Below are 17,099 nucleotides of genomic sequence, written 5' to 3' on the forward strand. Positions count from 1 at the left end.
CTTTTATCAAAGAATACTAGTCCCCACTGCCCCAGCATTACTGGTCTGCTCTACATTCCACTAAAGCTGCATGGCCATTCTCCCCCCTGTGCTTCCATTTGTGCCTTTATCTTTACCTGGCGTGACTCATATGTTTCAGAATTTGTTAGGTATTTGTGGCTTCTTGACTGTGGGAGATTGGCAGGGCAGGGGAAAGCAATGGGGGAAAGATTGGGACAACTATAATAGAACAACATGAAAACTAAAAAAAAAAGATTCCTGATTTCTAGTGCAGTTGTGGGTCCTACTTGTGTGTTACTTTCTCATAAAGTTAACAGGAGAGGCTAGATCAGAAGTTACTGGGTAGTTTCCATCTTACTGGAAGCTCTCCCATCTTTGCCTTTAAATCCAACCCTTAGAATTCTTCTAGCCCTCTTTGAGTCCAATAGACCCTCTCTTCAATAGTTGCAAGCTCATTCTGTTTGATGGATCTTTACCTACAACATGCTTATGCCACTCTTGAAATTGTCCTTGCAGAAGGAAGCTTCCTGGCTCAAGGTTAACACCTCCCAGCCCTATGACTCAGACCTCAGGAGCAGCTGACATCCAATAACCAGTATATGTCAAGATATACATGTCTGACATCCTTGCCTCAAAGTAGACAACTCTGGAGAGCTATGTCAGCACTGTAAGACCACTGTTGTACCCATATGACAGTCAAACTTTTCCTTTTGCTCAGTCCTGCTTTGCTCATTTTTTATAGGAGTTATGAGAACACACACCAATGAGCCTTCTAACATATAAATCTCCAAGCTCAAAGCCTAATTCTCAGATAATTCAACTAACTACTCCTCTTGACAATATTTCTTTCTTCTAGAAAAAAAATCCCTCTTGTTTTCTGCTGATAAATACTAAGTTCTGCTATTCCTGCCATTCTGATCTCTTACACCATACACTAGAGCCACACCCAGTTATTTCTACTTCCAGAAACACAAGATGATATTCCATGTCTCCCACGCCCTGTCTTTGAACATGCTCTTTTTTCTCCTCTGAAATGTCACATGTCCCTGTATTATGTTGACATTCTTGTTATTTTCCAGTTTTACAAATCACTACCAACTCCTATTCCCAAAACTGGGAATTTACACCCTTTTTGTTTCTTTTTAATATCATGATGTACTATATTATATTTTAATTATTTGTGTTTCTGTCTTTTTCACTGAACTGTGTTTGTTGGTTTATCTTTAGCATTGCCAGCTCTGACTGTGGTATTTGGCATGAAATAGATAGTTATTGAAAGTTTGTTGAATGAGTGAATGAATGAGTGTAGGGGTAGAAGGTGGATGAGAGGAGGAGATAGAATCAAGGGGTAATTTAGGTCCTAGATTTGATGGAATTTCTTTTTTTAAAATTTATTGGTTTGAGAGAGAGAGAGAAAGAGAGAGAGATCAGGAGAGGGGAGGGAGAGAGAGAGATATCATTGTCTTGCTCCACCCATTCACACATTCACAGGTTGACTCCTGAGCATGTCCCCACTGGAGAACAAACCCACAACCTGGTACATCAGGAGGACCCACTCACCAACTGAACTACCCTAGTCAGGGCTTGATGAGATTTCTTAACTTCAGGGGTGTGAGCAAGAGAGGAGCCATCTGGTAGGGGCACTTGTGTGATACTCATGTAGAGATATCTAGAAGAATAAAAGAAATATGAGAATAAAACCTGTAAGAGAAAGGTGGAACCCTGACACACAGATATGAAAGAATTTTATGTCTTAGCCCCTTTCTCCTGTGATTGCCTGGCACTTAAATGTTGGAGTTCCTCCCTCCTTAGGAAACATTTGCTCTTATGGCCTTAATTGTTGTAACCAAGGACTACCAAATCTGTATTTTGAGTTGACTAGGTTCTTTTCATACCCATTTCTCCAACTGCCTTTTGGATAAATCCTCTCAAATTGTTTAAAAAATATTGGTTGATCACCTCCTATGTACCACAAACGTTTATAAGAGTTAGGAATAGTGATCAAAACAGATTCATTTTTTTCTTTTTTCTTTTTTTTTTTTAAGATTTTATTTATTTATTTTTAGGGAGGGAAGGGAGGGAGAGGGGGAGAGACAGAGAGAGAGAGAGAGAAACATCAATGTGCGGTTGCTGGGGGTTATGGCCTGCAACCCAGGAATGTACCCTGGCTGGGAATCGAACCTGGGACACTTTGGTTCCCAGCCCGCGCTCAATCCACTGAGCTATGCCAGCCAGGGCTTCTTTTTTTTAAATTAAGTACAGTTTTCTCCATTTTCACCCACTACACCCCCCACCCTTCCCATCCTTGCCTCCCACCTACCCCTTTTAACTTTGTCTATGTGTCCTTTACACATATCTCTTGTTGGCCCTTCCCCTATTTTCCCCCATTATCTGTCTACCCCCTCCCCTCTGGTTACTGTCAATTTGTTCTTCATCTGAATGTCTCTGGTTATATTTTGCTTGCTTTTTTCTTTTTTTGTTTAGGTTCCTCTTACAGATGAGATCATATGGTTTTTGTCTCTCACCACCTGGCTTATTTCACTGAGCATAATGCTTTCCAGTTCTATAAAGGATAGGAGCTCCCTCTTTCTTCCTGCTACATAGTATTCCTTGTGTAAATGTACCACAGTTTTTTTTATCCACTCCTTTACTTCTGGGCATTTAGGTTGCTTTTAGCTCCTGATTATTGTATATTATGCTGCTATGAACATTGGGATGCATAGGTTCTTTTGAATTAGTGTTTCAGGATTCTTAGGGTATAATCCCAACAGTGGAATTGCAGGGTCAAAATGCAGTTCCATTTTTAGTCTTCTGAGGAAATTCCATACTGTTTTCCACAGTGGCTGCACCAGTCTGCATTCCCACCAACAGTGCACTAGGGCTCCTTTTTTCTCTACAACCTTTCCAGTGCTTGTTGTTTTTTGTTTGTTTATGATGGCTATTCTGACTGGTGTGAAATGGTATCTATGATCTTTTTTTTTCATTTTTCCATTCCATAGATATGGGCACAGGCAGTCAAAATGTAATTAAATGCATAATATAATTTCAGGTAATAAGTATTATGAAGGAAAATAAGGATGACTAAACAGTAGAAGAAGGCAGGGTGATGTTTTAGATAAGTTCATCCAGGAAGACCAACCTCCCCAATAAGGTCACTCAGCACAGGAGAGAGCTATGCCAATATCCGGCAGCAGAATGTTCCAGGCAGATGGAGGAGCACTTGTAGAGCATGGAGATGGGAGCATGTTTGTGTTGTCAGAGGTGGCAAGGAGGATGGTGAAGGAGACATAGTCATAGATCCAGACAGAGAGTCTGGAGCAGAGAGTAAGACCTTGGAGGTAATGCCTAAGCACTGGATTTTATCATGTATGTGTCATTGGAGGTCTTGGAGGGTTTTGAGCCAAGTAATGACACAATCTGACTGAAGTTTAACAGGATCAACTGGCTGCTACATTAAAAAAAATCCATTGTAAAGGGACAAGGGAGAAATCATGGAGGCTATTTAGGAAATTGTTGCAATAAACCCAGAGAGTGATGGTAGCAGCTTGGACTAGGATAAGAGCAGAGGATACCGTAAGAAGTGGTTAGTTCAGATTCTGGGGATATTATGAAGTTTGAGCCAATGGGATTTTCTCATGGACTGGAGGAGAAGAGACATGGATTCTTTCTTGGTTTTGGCCTTGAATATCCTACAATAACTTCAAAGACAACATATCCTCAACTGACCTCATCCTGTTCTCTTCAGATTCCACTCTTCCTCTGGTATGTCAGGGAATGTCATCACCATCTGCCCAGTGTCCCATGCAAGAACCCAATTTCTCTTATTCTTACAATTTTTTCTCTTTCTGAGCTTACCCAAACTATTCCTAAGTCCTACCACTTTTACTATATTTTTGAAAAGATTTTATTTATTTTTAGAGAGAAGGGGAGACAAGAAGAAATAGAGGGAAACATCAATGTGTGGTTGCCTCTTGTACGCCTCCTACTGGGGACCTGGCCCACAACCTGGGCATGTGCCTGGACTGGGAATCAAACTGGTGACCCTTTGGTTTGCAGTCCGGCACTCAATCCACTGACTACACAAGCCAGGGCACTTTTACTATATTATTCATCCCAAATCTATTCACTTCTATTCACCAATTATATTATTTCAGGCCATGGAACTATCTTGACTAGATAATTATTATAACCTTCTTTACTTTCCTTCAGAATGTCTCCATTTCAAAGTAAATTCCACTTGTAGCAAAAGCAATCTTCCTAAAACTCACTGACATCATTTTAGTGCCTTCTAGACCCTTTGGGACTTGGCAGCAGCCTGCTCTCTGTTCTTGAATTCTTCAAGCCCCAGTCAGTCACATGCACCTTGACCTGTACCATATTCTCTTATGTGCAGTCCTTTGCCTGTACTGTTTCCTCTGCCTCATAGGCTCTCTTCTAACTCTTTCCCAGGAATAAATGTGACAGACCTGAAGTCTCAATTTAGTCATGTAAATAGTTTGAGAAGCCTTCTCTGGTTCATTTTTAGAATCTGTGGAACATACTGCATCATATATGACAAGCTATGTCTTTATTTTCTAAATATTAACTAGCACAGTATGAATACTCAAAACAGTACTGTATGCATGTTGGATTGTTTATTCCCTCTCAATCTGTGCTCATAGTTTTACTCATTTAGAGCAACTTAATTGCTGTATGAATCTCATTAATGAGGTTTAATCATTGCTAAAATATAGTCCTCTCTTGTCTTGAAAACAGTAGTTAAAGACAGTGAAGGGAAAATAAATGTGATCTAAGGGAAGAAACTGTATAAATCACTAAGTTGAAATATTTTTTTCTTACAGGCTATAAAAACTAATTTTTAAAATGCATGTGAGTTAGCAAAACAGGTCACAGTCACCGGTGTGGTGAAAATATTTACCTGAAGGACACAAGGTATTTGAACTCCTTGATATTTGCTTTGGAATGTGATTGCAATGACATCACAGAAATACTTGAAAATATATATGAAACTATGATCATAGTGTTTCAAAATCTGAAATGCAAACAGCAAAATATATTAATATTGGAGATTTCTTTCAGCAATAGTATATATTTTAATTATAAAATACAAATACTTCCTGAAGTAGTCAAGTGAAATGATTTTAAGGAATTTTAAAATATATCATATGGGTACTCTGCTACCAAGATGATATTTTCTTGAGAATATCAGTTGTAGAAATCTTAAGCAAAAAAGAAAGGCATTTAATTAAGCCATAATCCAGGTTTTTCCCCTTTTTATTTAAATGGTGATATCCAACAAGCCATCCAACAAATATTTAGTGACTATCTCCTATTTGCCAACAATGTCGGAGGCACAAGGATTCATTAGTTAACATAAAGTAATGCTTTCTCATAGAGGTGACTCTAGAGGAAAGAGGCAATCAACAGGTGACAATACAAGGTATTGTTTTTGACATGATGATTAGGCAGTGAAAAAGAGAGCAGAAGAGGTGAAATGAACGCTAGTGAAGAGGGCTGTGCCTTCATTTTTCATAGTGTCACCAGGCCATGCCTCATCCATAGGATGATAATTCAGAAGAGATGAGAGGAAAGTGAAGAAGAATGCAAAACACATTTGGGAGACAAAGTGCTCCAGGCAGAGTGCGGGCTTGTACAGGGAGTCTGCGTGGACACATGCTCCAAGGAGTGGCGAGAGTAGGTGAGGGCTGATAGGAAGTGCGATTCGAGATCCGTGCTGAGCGAGTGGATGACGGCGTAGATTGCGGCCTTGTATGTGAAAGTATGAACCTGGAGGTTTGTTCTGAAAATGATTGGAGTCTTTTAAATGGGTTAAAGCAGTGGCAAGAAATACTTTACACTTTATAAATATGGCTGTGACTGTTGTGCTGAGAGACAAAAGACAGAGTGGGGAGACCATTTAAAAGACCAGTTTTATAATCTAGACAAGAGATGAGGCTGGCTTTTGGACCATGACTTAGAAGGGCCAAATTAGAAAGCTGTTGCCACATTTTAGACATTCGTTGAAAGTAGCTTTCAAAGAGCTTCTGCATGTATTGGATCAAAAATGTGAGTGAAATAAAGACATCATGAATTACTTAAAAATTTTACCTTTATACTTTAGTATACATGTTCCCTTTTAATGTTTAAAATATAATCTAAAATGTTCTTAAAGTATCGTACCAACTACTTGCTAATTTTTGTGATTTTTAATATTTTAGCTTGTGATGGGATTTAAAGATTTGTTTTCATCCATCACTTCAGAAAAGCAGGAACAACCTGCACTGATATAATTTTTTAATTTAGAATTACAACCTTAATTATAATACTAGATTTTAGTCCTTTATCATCTTTCAAAATCTGCAAAGAAAAAACAGAGACTATTCTAGAATGCAAGAAGCAACTGATGGTGACTTACTGAATATTCATTCTCTTCATTAAAAATAGATCTCTTATTTGGGTCAAGGTGGCCATGTGCTCAACTAAAAATTCTTACTTTCTCAGCCTCCCTGCAAGTAGATGTAGCCCAGTTCTGACCATGTAAGATGTAAGAGGCCAGCACAGTGCATGAATTCGCTGAATGGTTTTTTAAGAGGCAAAGATATAATATTTCAACCTATCACCTTTTTGTCTTCTTCCTACTTAGACTTGAGCCATCTTAAAATTGCAATTGCGTATTTGATGTGTTGGAGATCTGGCTATTTTGGGAATATCTTGTCACTGTTTAATACTTTTGTTTTTTAAATAAGAGAAATGAAATGAGCATTAGGAAGAATGCAATGTGTTTCCAGATACTTCACTGTTGGGAGTGAAGTATTGGGAGGAGATTTGTCAGAAGGGAACATGATATTAAACAGTAGTAATTAGTGCATATCAATTCCTTGATTCCTTTTGTTCATTTCTTCATAATATACTGGCATATAAGATGGGAGAGACATAATTTATCTTGCTTGCTTCTCTGTAGTGTTAAATTGAGTTAGGAGTGTCTCCTGCTCTGTCCCTTAATTACTATGTGGCCTTGGGCCAGCTAAGCTCTGTTTTCTCATTTGCAAAAGAACATTAATTGTTGTCCTCTCATTAAGCTTGCTGTGAAGATTAAATAACATCATATAGGTAAATTGTGTAAATCCCCTGAAATCCCATAGCCTATGCCTGGCACATGGTAAGAGCCAATCAATTACAGGTTAGCTGCTACCATTGTTGCTCTTACTATTTCCACTGATACTCAGCAATCCATGTGTTATTTGAAATGAACATTTTTTATAAATTAAGTTTAAATTGAACATGATTTATAAAGCAGCAAGAAACTCCACAGAGCTGGAGAGACCACAGATCTGATGAAGCTGCACGGAGGGTGGTTGCTCAGAGAACACAAAGGACCTCCCACCAGGAGAAACCTGTGGATAGCTGGGTGCTGTTCTTTACCTTTTTTCTTCTCATTACTTTAATGTCACAGGGCAAAGCGTCTCAATATTAACAAACATCTTCATAATTTAGTATACTTTTGTTGTGTCTATTTCCCATCTGACTATAGCTAAATCTTACGTATACTGTGCCTTACTGAATTCCTTGAAAGCATTGTCTCTTTTTGAAAAGCTTTCACCTGCTCTACTGTAATCTGAGTTGAGCAATCTCCCATGCTTGTCTGTAGAACAGGATTTAAGAACTCATTAGAAATATTAAATCCAGAGACAAGCACAGGTGCACAACTTATGGCTTCAGTTTCATTTGCATAATAGTAGCTGGGTAATTGAAGCTGTCAGTGGTCACCTGACTAAACATAAAAGGTAACAACAATGTTTTCGAGCATGGCTCCTTAAAATCTGTCTACCCTTTACTCTTTACAAAGTTGAGTGAATGTTGTTAACATTTATTAGTATGCACAGGTGTGGAATTCTAGGATTCCTATTTATAAATTCTTTTACTGGAATGTCCCAGTCTCCTCTTTAAAACTTATTTTTGACTCCTCTAGCTAGAAAGGAAGTTTTTGCCACCAAAACCTTTTTTTTTCTTTTCCGGGTGGGTACCTCTTGCAATTTTAATTATACAGAGCCTTAACTGTTGGCAAAACAAAGCCACTGGGTTTCCTGACTCAGGCAAACTTTAAAAAAGGGTTGGAGAAGATTTCATGGACTAAATATGTAAGATCCAGTCATTCCTCACAGACTCAATATTTGAAACAAGAAAAATGTCAAAAAGCTTTCTAACAATAATTTAACAATATGTATCAGAAGTATTTTAATGCAAATGAATCTCATATGTATACAGGATACCAGGGTGTTCATCTTAGAGTTATTTATAATGTCGAATTCCTGGGAAGCTCTCCACAGTAAGATGTAGAACACGCACAATTGGATACTAAGCTGCCCTTTAATGTGATATTGTAAAAAAAAAAAACTTCTTCATGAACTGGGAGTAATTTTCTTGACTTCTTAAGTAAGAAATAAAAACAGCAAATATGTTGTGTAGTATTATATACAAATAATGTAAATTCACATAAATGCTGATTGATTCAGTGCTGCCTTCAGAAGAATTGTGAGGCAAACAGTATGATCACTAGGATAGAATGACATGATTAATTATTGATATCTGCCATGGGTAAAGGAAAGGACACTAACACCCTGAATGTTATGTTTTTAAAATTCTTGCCTAAAACAATAAAGTGATCATTTCTGGGAAGTTGGAATAAAGGAAATTTTATTTTATTTTTTAAATTTATCTTTGGTTTTCACACCTTTGAGAAGTGAATTTGTTATTTTTATAAATTGAAAAATAACAAAATACTTTTTCAGAATCTTTCCTTAATCACATAAATTATGTACAAATGAAATAGAAAACATCTCTGGCTGATGTGGCTCAGTGGATTGAGCGCTGGCCTGTGAACCATAGGGTCGCCAATTTGATCCCCGGTCATGGCACACACCTGGGTTGTGGGCTAGGTCCCTGGTAGGGGATGCATAAGGGGCAACCATATATTGATTTTCCTCCTTCTCTTTCTTCCTTTCTGCCTTTCTCACTATAAATAAATAAATAAATAAATAAATAAAATTTTATAAATAAGTCAACCAACGTTTCCTTGTAATACTTTTTTAAGGTTTAGAAAGTTCAAATAACATCTATAATATCTGTATGAGGTGATTCCATCTTATTTAGCTTTTGGCAATTTAAACTGGCTTGGTTTTAGTAGTTAATATACTTTTAAGTACAATGCACCATTGATCTTGATAATTAGAAATAGAAGTTATCTCTGAACATTTGGTCATTTTTCTTAAAGTTTAACAAATGTACTTTTGTTCTCTGTACCTACAGAAATAAGCTGACTTAGTGTAATGTTAAGGGAAAATTTTTTGTAGACATTTTACTGATCTAATTGGCTTTTATTTAGTGTTCCATGAATCAGGACACATCTAGTTTATAAAATAGTAGAGTTACAAAGAATTGTAAAAGATGAGAGGGTTTTTTAGACTAAAATGAGCAGAAATAGGGAGTTAGAGCTCAATTGGGCACACAGTTTGTCTGATGTACAGAGGTTTGAGTTCAATCCCTGGACACAGAACATAGGGAATCAACCAATGAATGCACAGGTGAGTGGAACAACAGCTCAATATTTCTCTCTCCCTCTCCTGCTTAATCTCTCTCTCTTCCCATACCTTTCTCTTCTTAGAATCAATAAATGAAAATTTTAAAATCAAAATAAAAATATAAAAAATAAAGTGAGCAGGAACTAGGGAGTTAGACATTTGCTGATTAGTTGAAGCAGGGTTACTTTGCTTATATGGTTGGTGCAAAAGGAAGTATTGGAGCCAGGTCAGGAAAGTGTTGAATAACTGATCCAATTGCTACTTTTCTGTAAGAGCGGAGCATAGAAACTTAGGTAAGTTGGTTTGCTGACATGGGGTTTAGCATGAGTGACTCCATTTGGGGGCTAATATAGTTACTTTAGCAGTACAAAGCAATTGAATATAAAAAAATAAGATTTTTAATTTTATAGTTATATTTCAGGAATATAAAGACATTTTCATCTTTTTCCAAAAAGAGAACCATGGACTCATGTAAAGGAAATGTAACTAAAATATTTTTAACAATACATTTATAGGGCAAAGATATCTGGAGTCACACAGGAAAATTTATGAAAGGTATTCTCTAATATACAGAAAATAAATGAGTTTCCTTATTCATTAATATTTTTAAATAAATGTGGATTTTTTTTAAATGTAAGAATGATTGAAACCAATGGATAATACAAATAATGTATCAGAATATCAAGAAGTCTTTTTTAAAATGCTAGATTTATCAGGTTTTATACTTGATTTCTGAGCAATAAAAATAATAAGGATTAGAAGAGCACTTCCATTTCACCCCATGCCAGTCATGGATGAGACCATGTGATATATCTACACATTAGAGGAAAGAAACTTATAGTTTAGCTAATTTGTGTATGTGCCTCTTCTATCAAAGACAGTGATCTTCAACCTGGGTAGAGCAAAGTATGCATGTGGAGAGCAGGACCTGAAGCCATGTTTACAGCATGTACAGTAGAGCAATGGCTTTGGGGGACGGTGCAGACCCCCAGCATGCTCAGGACCGCGTGACAGACAGTATGTGCTTATCGGAAGGGTAACCCCATCCTCTGAGAGACTGATCTAAAGCAATGTGTGCCTATCAGGACTGAGGAAAACAACATGTGCTTATCCAAATTAAGGAAAACATGTCTATGAGAAATTGTGCAAAATCAACATGACTTTGCAACCCAAAGAAGCATACAAGCAGAGGATGACAGACCATGGACAACACATCCAGAGGACCGTCACTGTGAGACATCCTGCACCATCTGCCTTGGGAGAGAAGAACGCTGCTGAGCTTCTGTCCCTCTGACTCTGCCTTGCAAGACATCAGATGCCCCTATTGCCTCCCAGACCCAGACCTGGTCTGGACTTTTGGGACTTTGGTTCTTTTTCCCCCAATTTTCTCCTGTGATATTATTACTGATTGTTTCCGAGCGATTGTTATTGTTACTAGGTTAGTATGGATTTGGATTGAATCTGCATTAACAAAAGCTGAGTAAATTGCATGGTCACCTGTGTTGACTCACTATTATCCTTCAGTACCAGTGTCATCTGTAGGACTGAGGTCTGGGTCAGATGGCCAGAGTGAGGACGAGGGCTGACTTACAGGAAAGACTAAATCACAAAATATATGCTTGCAACAATACATCATAAAAATATAAAAATATGAGAGTGAAATATTTTCTAATTGCCATTTCTCAGCCTCCACAACTCACATGCTATGACGTTCAACAAAACGGTCATTCTGTTCTGAGTCATCTCTAAGAATAGGAGACCTGAAAGAGGACCCTTCCCATTTTTTTAAGTGAGAAAAAGGTTCAGTTTCAGACACTCGAGGCTGAGAAGCTTCATGTAAATCCCTAGCCATGTTTTGGAATATATAATCAAAACAACTGATCCGTGACACTTAGTGAAGAGGACATGATAACACTAGGTAGAATAGAACCTTGATTCCCAGGAACAAGAATCTAACAAACCTTTTTCCTGTTTTGATAAATTCACTAGCTTAGTAGCCAGTTGGTTAGCCTTGAGCTTAAATGGGGTGTGACTGAACCTTGCAAATACCATGGGCAATTAGTTAAAAGCGACTCTAAAGTTTATGAAGATCAATATGTGTCAAAAGCATCATGTAAGTGCTTACAAATGCAGGACACAAATGGTCTCCTGATATGCCCTCAGTTATCTACCTGGAGAGCATAGTTCTGAATTGTGGGACTTTATTTTATAGGAAATACTTACAAACTGGTGGTCACTCAGTCAGTCCTCAAGCTAATGAGAGCCCTAGGGTGATTGTGCATTTTGATGGTGTTAAGGAACTGGTGAATATGCCTGATGGACGGACATAACTGTAGAGTTTAGGAAAACAAAACTAGAAGCAGTGGGTGGTAGTTACAGGGAAGAAAATTTCAACTTAGCATAAGTAACTGTTCTCTAATCAGCAGAACTGCTAACAAAAATTCCTTCCTTTTGAAAATATTGCAGCAGAATCTGAATTTCTGCCTTTTAAAGATGTCACTAAGTAGATTCCTACATTGGGTAGGAACAGTTACATTCTCTGATTTTATGATTCTGTAGTTTGGTTCTACATAAACAAATCTGCATAACTATTCTACCAGGTAATTAAATTATAACATATATGTTATTTAATTTTTTAATGTACTACTATGAGATTTACCAGGTAAATATTTCACTAATAAAAACTAATAAAAGAGTGCTATATCTTCCATTACTCTTAGATTAAGGTACTTTAAAATGTGTTGTATGAACAATAGAGTTCACATTTTTTCACTGTAAATTGCATAGTAGGTTTGTAGGAAGCTGAACAGCTCTAGAGACATTTTCAGATCAAGGACAAGTTTAAAGGACCTTTCGGTGGTCTTTCAGGGAAGTGTCATAAACTGAAACTTGTTTACAGTTTCTCTCACTGAATTTAACTAACTGAAAAACTTTCTACTCATAAAATCATCTCATTTATTTATCAGATGTACCAGTCATTTATCATATTTGTGGTTATATAGCACCTTTGGAATACCTGTCCTTTATTTGAACAGTTCCCTCGATTTTATGCCTTGGTCTCTGGTTCTAAAACCTGTATACTGGATTTTGTTTGAATTTGGTATGGTAAAGTGACAGGCATGAAGACAAATGCCTTTGAAGAAAAGAGTTTTTACTTACATTTTCTAAGAGAAGGGAGAATGCCATGCCAGATAGGGCTGCATGGAGAAGCACCAGTTTTTGTTAAGAGGCAGAAGCCAGAGTGAGGGGAAAAGCATGGCCCAGAGACTTCATTGTTTTATTTCTTTTTTTTAAGATTTTATTTATTTATTTTTAGAGAGGGAAGGGAAGGGGAGAGAGAGAGAGAGAGAGAGAGAAACATCAATGTGTGGTTGCTGGGGGCCATGGCCTGCAACCTAGGCATGTACCCTGACTGGAAATTGAACCTGTGACACTTTGGCTCGCAGCCCATGCTCAATTTTCCTTTCTTTTTTTAAAGTTAATTTCCATAATTGTGCATAAGAGATTTTATTGAAACATAATTAAACAAACTATTTTCATTTTTATTAAAGAATCAAATTAAGACTAATTTATTTATTGTATTAAGTTCAGTTTCAATTTGGTCTGATTATTTGCATAAACACAACAGGAATAACAATTGATTATATAGGTTTTTAAAGACTGCTGGAACTTACTTAAGGGACTTTTTCTTTTCTTTTTTTAGTATTTTTATTTTAATTATTGTTCAAGTACAATTTTCTATCATTGTTTTCCATGGGAAAGGCAAGGCAGGTCAAGGCAAAAAGTTTGTGATTGGCTATTTTAAATAATGTTAGCAGATCTCTGAGCAACGGGGTGGTCTCTAGTTGTTTGGTACCTGGCTCTGAGTGATGAAAGGCATGAGAAACATTGGCTTGGCATGTTAGAGTTAGATAAAGGAGGTGGTTAGGAGTATGGAGTAGCAATTGGTTGGGCATATGATCTTCACATGCCTGAGCAAGCTGTGTTACAGAGGAGATGTAAACAATTTTGATTGTTAATTTTGCCCTCTGATTAATGGAAAACAAATAGACAAATACAGAATTTAAGAAAACACAGAAGGATTCCCCAAAATAAAAGACAGATCATTCTCCTTGCCTGTCTTGGGGCATGAATATGTGACTTCAGCTTGACTAATTAGTGCATTTGCAAGTGATTTGGATTTGGAGTGGTCCAAGAGGAGGGGAGCAGAAACATGAGGAATGTTTTTTGGTAAGTAAAGCATCCGGTTTGTGAGACCAGAAGTGGAGAATCTTCTGGGATCTTATTTTAGTATTTATGTATAAGCTATGGAGTCTGTAAAAGTTGCCATTTCTTGGCCAAGTGCAGAGGCAATAGTGTTTTACCAAAGCTATCAGGTCACTGTGGCTGAGCATTTTCCAAGAGCTTCTGAGTCTAAATTTCTGACCTGCTTTCAAGTTCTGTGAGCTCCTGAAGATCCTTTTGTAAAGACCATTTGTGCTTACCCTAGCCAGACTAGATTCTGTTGTTTTCAACTAAGAACATTGAGATATGAGCTATATTCTAGGAATCTTTGTTTTCCTGAATTTTCTTTTAATACATAGAAAACACAAACATAAATAGCTGAAATTTTGTTTTACTGTTTTAATTAAACATGATTATCAATAAAATGATTTGGGTTTGAAACAGAAGTGGCTACTGTGCCATGTGATAAAATGGAGAAATTGTAAGCAGGTTGAGAAAATAATATGTTACAAGACTATGTAATTCAAATATCCCAAATAAGGACAGAAAAAAAGTAGTCAAATTGACTTGTAAACTACAATTATAAATATAGACTTTTATGACTATTTTAATGACACAAAGACATTTGGAAGAAAATGGCTCTTTATAATTAGCAACTTTAGCTAGAAACCAAAACAAAGTCTGTTTGCATGTAACAGAGAGAAAAGAGAGAGTTGATGATCACACTTCAGGATATCCAGCACACCCCTGCACATGGAGAGCAAGCTAAAACCCTCTGATTCAAACAGGGAGGATGAAATGTATATTTTATCCGTATGTAGTTTTTTTTTAATTTCCATGATGTAAATATTGTATACTTGAAACTCAGAAGTAATGAAGAACTAGTTCTTAATATGCCACAAATGTCCCCAAGTAATTTTTTCCTATGCCATGTAAGAAACCTTTGTAGTTATTAGCAGGCATCTATCGAAAAAACCCTTTCAACTTTTGCAAAACTCTCATATGTTCCTTTGAAGGGGACTATTATTCTTGATAATTATCAGAGCTGCTAACCACAGAGAAGGATCAGAGAAGCAGATGACTCAATTCTTGCTCTGATCTTTGTGTCCCAGTCAAATTAAAACCTTGTTACAAAAGAGAAATTTGCTTTCTCTAAGACATTTAGAAATACAATTTGCTTTTTCTGAGAAATGTGATGGAAATAATATGTGATTCAGACATACTGTGAAGAGAAACTAAATGTTTCATATGACAGGAAGGATAATTGTGAAAAATAATATACATATAATTTTTCTAATTTTCCTTAGATATTGCAGAAATATAATTTCTCTGTTTATGTATATTTTATGTAAACATGGTTAATTGCTTGTTGCTTTGTTTTCATGCTGCTTCATCATGGTTGGTAGTTCTGACCATTATAAGAATTAACCATTTCTTCAAAGAAACAGATGGGTTAGTTCAGTCAATGTTATAAATGTGTTAAAGATATGTGTGTTTTCCTTCCTAATGTTATATGTTAGTTAAGAGAAACTTAGAGTATTTTTGATGTAGTATTACATGCCATTTCCATAGGCTTATTTGGTACTCATTATATCACATAGATTTTACCAAACTTCTTTTAATTATCTACTTAATGTTCTATATCTCTTTACTGCATTTATAACTTTTAAGGGAAGAAAAGATCCATTATCACATTTCTTCTTCTAGTTCTTATCAGAGTAACTGGTGCAGTAGGTAATTCATTTATATACATTTATTGAAGCATTCTGCTACTTATTGGGTATGCAGAGTTAAGCAAAGTTGATAAGATTCTTGGTCTCACTAGATTCAGCCCAATGAGGATAATAAACATTTCACAGTTTAAAAATGCTATATATTTAGTTTATACAAGTGCTACAAAGAAAAAGAAAAGAAAAGGAGCCCTGGCTGGCATGGCTCAATGGGTCACCAGTTGATTCACAACCAGGCCACATACCTGAGCTGTAGGCCAGGTGCCCAGTAGGGGGTGAGTGAGAGGCAACCATACATTGATGTTTCTGTCCTTTTCTTTCTCCCCCTCTTCCTCTCTAAAAATCAACAAATAATATCTTAAAAAGAAAAAGAAAATGATTCTAAATGAATTTATTGGTACTCTAAAAAGACATGGTAGGTGTTCCAAGTAGTTTACTTATTATCATGGTACCAAATCACTATGAGATACTGGCCAAGTGTGAATAAGGGAATCAAGGATAAAAGGTGTCTTCATAAGGGAAAGCTATTGCAACATATGAGAACTAAGCTCTAAAAATATCCATCTTTGTAATTATGCAAACCTTAAGTTATAAGAAGCTCTGGTTGTATGACTGCAGTGTGTTTTATCTCATCCCAGTGAGGGTAGCTTAAGGCTCTACCATCTCCTCTCTGTTTGCGAATTTGTGTGAATTAGAACTCTGAGCAAGGTATGACAATTTGCTTAACTCATTCTCTACCTAGTATTACTATCTTACAAGGTCCAGAGAAAGTCCAGCCATTGTGACTATAACGAGAACAGTTTGCACAACATCCATGTAACCTGGCAGCCAAGGAGAGTGGACTGGAATACACATGCATGAACAATGATGGCTTCACTACACTAATCAGTGGGAGCCTTATATGCTGTTGAGTGAGAATGTGAACTGTGTGGCTGTCTCATTCAAAGTGACTGAGTGAGTAGAGCAACGAATCTGCATCAAATTTTGCATTAAGCTTGAACATTCTTTCCCAGAAACTATTTTGATAATTCAGAAAGATGTAGCTATGGGCAACTGGTGATTGGTGGCTTCACTACGACAGTGTGCCCACTCATTCATCACATCTTGTGCAGAGTTTTTTTGGTCAAACATAAAATCATACATGTGACTCCGCCCGCCTACAGATCAGATTTGATGCCCTGCAATTCCTGGCTTTTCCCAAAACTAAAATCACCTTTGAAAGGGAAGAGATTTTAGAGTGTTGATGAGTTTCAGGAAAATATGACAAGGCAGCTGATGGCACCTGGGAGAACTGTGTGAAGTCCCAAGGTACCCTCTTTAGGGGACTGAGGCATCATTGTCCTATGTACAATGTTTCTTGTATCTTGTATCCTCTTCGATAAATCTTTTTCATATTATATGGTTGGATACCTTCTGATAAGACCTTGTCATATGTAATATAATTTTAGCTTTAATCTGTTGTATTTTCAAGTGCTGTGATTATCTTTCACTGAAATTGTGTATTTGTCTACTATGTGACCTAAATTAGAATGGAGGTCAGGAGGGTGCTCTGAGGATATGATATTTA

At 36.8% G+C, this 17,099-nt stretch overlaps 1 protein-coding gene and 1 long non-coding RNA gene across 3 annotated transcripts in view; both read left to right on the forward strand.

Moving 5' to 3' along the window:
- The window catches only part of CFAP299 (cilia and flagella associated protein 299), a 527,109-nt gene that overhangs the window by 175,831 nt on the left and 334,179 nt on the right, over window positions 1-17,099 (forward strand). The gene's annotated exons all lie outside the window — the stretch shown is intronic.
- On the forward strand, window positions 8,835-15,830 carry LOC118499934. The gene is made up of 3 exons (XR_004902470.1): window positions 8,835-8,927; window positions 13,346-13,349; window positions 15,789-15,830. It is a non-coding gene; the product is annotated as an uncharacterized LOC118499934 (long non-coding RNA).

The sequence above is a fragment of the Phyllostomus discolor genome, chromosome 1 (genome assembly GCF_004126475.2).
Source record: "Phyllostomus discolor isolate MPI-MPIP mPhyDis1 chromosome 1, mPhyDis1.pri.v3, whole genome shotgun sequence".
Taxonomy (NCBI): domain Eukaryota; kingdom Metazoa; phylum Chordata; class Mammalia; order Chiroptera; family Phyllostomidae; genus Phyllostomus; species Phyllostomus discolor.